Raw genomic sequence first — 7,511 nt, forward strand, 5'->3', positions numbered from 1 at the left:
CATCTCAGAGCACTCCTGCATCCACAGTTAATCACAGCTAACACAGTTTTTATCACACCACAGCACCACGGGTTACACCTGCTACTGTCCCAGTCAGCTATAAAATTCTCTTCCAGTCCAACAAGTGATGAAAATGCCTCTCTAGCTCACATCTTCCTCAGAGCTCATCTAGATTACAGAATCAATGCATGCATTCATTTTGGAAATCCAGTAGGTACATTCATTTTATCTCCTTGACCAAATTTCTGACATGAGCAGGCAGAATCTGTCCTTCACTCTCACTGTCCCACTTCCCAAATACTGATTAGATGTCTGTCCTCATCTTTAGGACTCTCTGTGGTTTGATCTCAGCTCAAGGATGAAGACTGGGGTTTACAACTGTTTGTTATAGTAATGTGAAGTAGGCGCAAAGCACGGGAAGCTTGTGTTTAGAATTATTGAAGTTGTGCAACCAAATGGCTTGAGATTGTTAACTGATAAGCAGATAGGTAATGGACTAATGATCAAGATGTCTGTAGAGCATCAAAGAACTATCAGAAGTTTACACAAGATACATTTAGTGTGGTTTATCTCAGCCATTAAAGTGTAAGTACGATAAGGATAACAGACCAGAAAACATCTGAATCTGAACTCACCCAGGGCTGACAGTGATTAGAGTTGGGTGCATGGTTAAGTACATGGATAAAATAAAATGCCACCCTAAAATGTACAACAAACACATGTGATCAGGTAAATGAAGAACTGCTTTACACAGGAGTAACTCCACACACAGTGAAGAAAGGCATCTCATGGTTGTCCAGACATCCCTGGGAGCAATTTGAACAGCAAAAGAGAATTGTGTTTGTACAGGCTGAATAAAAGAACCGGAGTGATTGCATCAGTCCCTGAACTATATTGCACAATTCCAGACAGGGATGCAAGTGTAGATGAGTCTGGTAGTAGGTCATTGCTCATCCCCAGAGTGATACCAGTTTGTTAGAAACACTGAAGCACCAGTAATCCCTAGAGTACCAAGAATGCCAGATGTGATTAGTGATCAGAAGGAACAAGCAAGATCTCTAGTCCACTAACACAAAGGAATTTTATACAAAAAGAGATTCTTGTAGCAAACACAACTCTCAGGTCTTGGCCCAAGAATGGAAGAATAAACTTCCACAGGAAATTCAGAGCATCACAAACCTTGAAAACACAATTATCTATTTAGTCTTGCCCTGTTCTACAAAAATCAGTAATGTTTTATTACAAAAATCTATAATAAACCCTCACTGACACAGTTTTCTGCTTGAAAAAGGATTCTGTGAGGCATGCTATAAATGTTAGTCCCATAGCTTAACCCTCTACTAATGCAGGGAGTTCAGAAGATATAACAATGCACTTTACACAAAAAACCCTTCATGATAACATAGCCTCAAAAACTACAAAGACTTGGAATGAAAACCCCAATCATTATAGTTTCAGCTTTACCATCCTGAACAGATAATCAATGCCTGGAAATGGAGAATTGTAGTAATTATCTGCAAGATCCGCTGCTGCTTTTGGTTAAAGGTATGCACACAGTGTCCTCTGTATTAGCAACAGATAGGAAACCTGTAGGTGTGATAGTATTTATTGTTGTGTATAAGATCCTGGCTATTGTGGAAGAGTTCACTGCACAGATACTCACATAAACAGAGCAACATGCAAGCCATGTTGAATCTTACTTCTAATTTCCTACTCATTTCTCAGCCCAGTCCAAAACAGATTTCTTCCATCCTTCTTCACCCTTCTTGTGCTATTTTGTTCACTAATGTAAACTGGGCCATCTTTCCAGGCTTAATTTATATCCCCAGCTAATTTGCCTTTGGTCTCATCCTTCTCCCTGTTCTGCTGTCTGTTTCTTCCAACTTCTAATTTCCCTTTCCTGCACACATTCTTCATGCTGATGCTGAAAAGATCTCCTCTTCCACCATTTTTACGAGCCAGAAGAGCTCCTGTCTGCCAGCTCAATTCACCTTTTATCCTCATCAGAAGGCATTTACTGTCTTGTGCCTCTAGCCATCTCTGCAGTGGTTGCATAACTACTCTCACTAGATGCAAGAAGACAGAGTTTGACTTAAAGATGATGTCCTAAATACAGATGCACCATATGTACATACATGTGCTATTTTCATCTCCACTGTGCAGCTCAGCTGGCAGCAACAGTCTCACAAGGCGGAGACATAAATACATCCACAACATTTAAGATCCTCTGATTCTCTCTGCTGCTGTTTACATTTGCTCTCACATAGTCTGCATGGCAGATGTTTCTTCTAGACCTCTGTCTCCTGTATTGAGTAATTCCACTACACACATTAGTACTTTCCCTAGCTGTCACTCCAGAGCACATAATCTTACATACAACACTGCTATGGAAAATCACATGCTGGTACTGAGAGGTCTCAGGCAGGGCTAAGCACAATAAAGACACAAATCATACGGCTTAATGTTTAACAAAATTAGTTTTGGAGGACCTTACTCTGCCCTCTTACACAAAGAAAGTTACTGAGCTGGTGAGGAAAGAATTCCTGTTGCAGGACCTAACTCTGTGAAGACATTACTGGTACATTTGCTTCTGGCACAAGACAGTGAAACTATTTTGTACATCTGCAGAATGTGAGAGACATCCCCTCCTTCCCTTCTTCAGTAGACATTTTGTACCGCTGTTTCCCAGAGCTTATGTCGTCATTCCAAACACACGATGTCTGTTGTGCTATCAACCATTGTCCTCTCTGTCCTCTTTACAGGAGGCAGGCTTAAGAATGAAATTTAGTAGAAAGGTTTATTATAATCCTACAGAGTCAGAGAACAGAACCCCCAAACCTGTTTCTCAGCTTGAGCCTTTCCCTGCATGATTTAAATCAGATTGATTTATCTTGTTCCTAGTTATGTAATTCCTAAAAGACCAGGACAAGGATGTTGAGAGCATTTTGGCAGTCTGTGGTCTGCTCTGAATCAGGCCTGGAATTTCCCCTGCTGTTGCTCACTATTGTAATTTTCCCAGAAATTTTTACATCTCCATTTCTTTTAAAGCCAAACCAGCTGCACTACAACTCCGCACTCTATCAGCTAGTTAAGAATAGTCTGTTAGTCTTTATTTCAATAGACAGCTCCTGAAATCTCCTTGTCATGATAACAAAGCAATGTAGTTGAGATCACAAGTCAGTCTTGAAAACTTGTGAGTCCGTGAGTTTGTCTCTTGAAGTGGCCTGCAAGAATACAGAACTGCCTCAGCAAGAGCCAGCCCTGGAGCATCACAGCTCCTGTGGCCTCCACCTGCAGGATGGACAAACAACCCTCCAGACAGTCCTGTCATTTTAAAGACATGACAGCCTGGGTTTCTTTAACTGTATTGTAGGACAGGAATACAATGGTAGCGATGAGCTCTGCCCAGTCACTTCTGTACCTGTTGCAAGTGTTGACTAGAGCACTATATCTCTCAACTCACTTGCTCTTCTATCTGATCATGTTCTAATTTCTAGTGAGCTCTGAAAATGACCCTTTAAAATGTGACCCTCTGAGCATATTTAATCTACCTAAAAGATGAACTTTTTTTAACTGAAGAGATATTAGTTGCTCAATAACACACCCCACACCCCCCCATAACCCTAGACCTTAAAAAACACACACAGACTACAGGATTTTGAGGTGTTCTTGGGGTTTGTTTGTTTGTTTGTTTGTTTGTTTTTTTAATGGGAATTTATTGATACAGAAACACTGTCATCTGAAAAAGCCTAAAAACACTTGGATTGTCCCATAGCTTTCTGGTAATTTAGAGCACTGTGTAATGTTATAATTTTGCAGTGTAAGAAACACCATTTCACTTCCTGAATAACTAGTCTGCATCGAATTAATTTTTAAAGTTGTTGAATTATGCTAACAAGATCACAATAATTAAAAGAGCTTCAGGGGCAAGAGGATACAGTTGGGAGCTAGCTCTGCCGTTCCTGTGAGAGAAAAGATTCATATTTCCTCTTGAGCTACTCTAAGCTAGCGATACAAATCCTCAGAGCTCACATTAATGCAAGCCTGACTGACAACCTACCATTCAGAGCAACCATCTCGGATTTCTGCAATTAGCATGTGCTTTAAAATTTCTGATTCTGTAGAGTTGGTCTCTAATTTACATTTTGAAAAGACTCTTAAGAATGAAGATGCCAAGACTGAGGAAATTCACTGCTCTTGAGACACATTCTGCAAGTGCAGTAAAAGTGTGTTTCTGTTAAAATCAATAGGATAAGTATCACATGGGTAAAAAATGACTGTTCTTACCAAGTCAGGAGCACTGACAGCTTTCATGGAGAAACTCTGGAAAGAGACAAAAGAAACTAGTTAATGCAGTGAAGTAGGGAGACAGTGTATTAAGTAATGCAGAAAGTCCCACACAGCACTTGTTAATCCCTGAAGATTTCTTCATGGCCTTAATAGCAGCTTTTTATATGGAAAACTGTATATTCAAGATGTCTTGATCACAGAACTTAATCACAGAAAAAAGAGAAAGTAGATATATATTAGACATATCATCCCATCTGCTGCCAGTGATTGATTTTTGTCTTTGCCAAGATTTGTTTTAGAAGATTCAAGAAATCAGATTATTTATTACTTACCCAGGAAGATTATTTCACATTTTAACAATGTTTTGCTGAAGAATAGGAGACCTGAAAATGAATGAAATACAATCTGTAAAACATCAATGTATAAATAAGTCCCATATTGGAAAGCTGAAGTCAGCACATAATGGGTAATACAATATTGGCGAGATCAGTTTCTGATGTTTCGATCATGGATTAGACAAATGTTACACACTTGAAGTTCCAGCAATTGCACCCTAGTTCTCCTGGACCTGAGATACAATTTGTGTTAGGTCAAGTTCTTAACACATAAAGATGCAAAATTATCTAAGCCATTTGTCTTTGCTGTATGATCTTAGTCAAGTCATTCATCCAGTTATTTTAGACTACACATTTATGCAGCATGGCTTGCTTATTTTGGTGCCCATGTGAAATAAGAAAAGAAAGGAAAAAGAAAAAAAGTCCCATTTAAGTGTATTTTTGCAAAACAGTGACATTACCTGCTCTCTGTTTAACTTCCAGTATGCTACTTAACCAACTCAAAGAGGTATCAAGAATTAAACAATGTCTGAATGAATAACAATTAGTATTGTGTAGCTGTTCACTACACTGACATCCACTTTGCTGTATCTGATAATAAATTGAAATGCTGGCATTTATTATTAGAATATATTAATGCATTAACATAACTGCATTTTTCCCACACAGAAAGTCAGCTAAAATATTTACATTTATCATTTTCTTCCTCTACTTCTTCTATTGAGGAAGCTTACATTTTAACTCCCTGAGTAATTACTTTGAAAATCTGTGTTACCTATTCCTATGGTAATTACACAGAGCACTGCACTAACATACACATAACCAGCAAGTTAAGGGATGTGATCGCTCCTTTCTACTCATCACTCTTGAGGCCAAACTGGAGTACCATGTCCAGTTTTAGACTCCTCAGTAAAAGAGAAATGTTGAAAAACTGGAGTGTTCGCCTACATCTGTGGGTCAAACAAGGCCAATGCACAGTTTCGAGGTCACACTATGATCACCCTGTGAGTGTGCTGTTCATTTACACATTCTGTGGTACGATTTTGGCCTAAACCAGCTACCGCTTTCATACACCACACCAAGCTGGAGACAGCAGAGGAATAATGCCCAATAATCACTGTGGATGAAGGTATCTGGTTTTGGGAGGCAGGCAAGAGAGCCTAGTTGCAGGAATGTAAGCTGAGTTGCATTATTTGCCCTCCAGCCAGTGAGTCCTGTTTCCTCTAACTCACAGGTACAGATGTTGCCATCAGACAAATAAAGGCCAAGTTATAAACTGCACCTCAGCTTTACTGTCATGCATGTACTAAAATAAACCCTTAATGAACCACAGCAGGATTTTTATCTCCAGGCTTTAACTCAGCACTGAACAAATTAACATTATTTTTTTTCCCACAAAGTAAAAATTGAGAAAATAACTTCAGAATATGGACTATACCTCAGAACTTTAATGGAGAAAACCTGAAAATCATCTGATACATCTAAATGAAGTTTCTGCAGATCAGGGAAAGACTCAATGAGTATAGTGTAGGATCTTAGCTAGTCTGCTACTTCTTACTTGCAGTTTCAATAATTTTGATATTAACACCATATTTACTTACTATTAAGTACTCGGAAAACCTCACACAAAGTTTAGAATATAAATACAGATGATCTCAATCAGAAATTGTTATTTCACTGTAATTGCTGAATCTTCTTTAGATTAAAACTATCATTAAGATTACTGATCAATAAAGCTGCTGAACAGTTTTTGTTTTTTCATATCACAATAAATAATTTCTAGTAAACAGACAATAGCAGTGCTGTTCTTCACCCACTATCTATGGCTCCCTGCTTGTGATCCAACAGCCCAATTTATCTGTACCAGTCACAGCAGACGTTGACAGGAACAGATGCCAATAAACAATTAAACCAGCAAAGCTGAGGGAGGGCAGGAGAAGGGAGAAAGCAATGATTGTTTTTTGTTAAGCCACTCATAATTTTGAAGGATTAGGGCTACTTCACCACAAGTCAGACATGTTGCTATCACCTGTGCAACCTCCCAGCTGCCATATCAGGTCCACATACAAGTTACTTTCTGGGTTTTAAGTAAAAACAAACCTACTGAAAAAAGACTTGGAGCAGAAGTGGGTTCTCAGTAATTTCAGATTGCATACACCATTTTTTTAAACCGCCAGTGATGCTTTATATTTGTAACGTAATGTTGTAACTTGTGATGCTCCAAGGATAAAAACAAGACAATGTTTATAAAGGCAACTTTGGTTTATAGAGCTGGAAAAAAATTACAGACTTTCAAGCACATAAGCCCTTTTTCAGTTCTAAATCTCCAAGCTAAACCAACAGCATGAATCATTGCTCTATTTTAATTGAATTGAATTAGTCTTTTTCAAGGAAAAGGACAGTTGGTGCCATGGGAGCAGAAGAGAATGTTAGCAGAAACAGGGGTGATAATATTTTAGGCACCATGGGACCAGAAATCAGTAATTACTGCCTGCAGAACAGTGAGCTCTTACTAGATGATATGGTGTGGAGGAAACACTACCAACCAGTTTTTCTGCTGAGTCCATGATTTTTAGTATCCACTAAAGCTGTGAATTTTAGTTCCCAGGCTAATTTCTGGAGGCATTTTTTTCATCCCTCACTTAAGGATCAAGAGTGAGAGATCAAACTGTGGCTTTTATGAAAGACATTTTCTTAGTTTTTGCTGGAGATTTCTTTGTTTTTTTAACGTTTATTTGTGTGAATTAATTCAGTTGCTTAATTATTGTTTCATTTCATTCCTACAATCTTCTTTTGGTGCTCTGGATAAAGTATATCATCACATCGTGGGACATAAGATCCATATATCCAAGTCTGGGAAGAGAGGTGGTGGGAAGCTCTATTGCA

Source organism: Tyto alba, unplaced genomic scaffold, assembly GCF_018691265.1.
Source record: "Tyto alba isolate M040663 unplaced genomic scaffold, T.alba_DEE_v4.0 Super-Scaffold_2, whole genome shotgun sequence".
Taxonomy (NCBI): domain Eukaryota; kingdom Metazoa; phylum Chordata; class Aves; order Strigiformes; family Tytonidae; genus Tyto; species Tyto alba.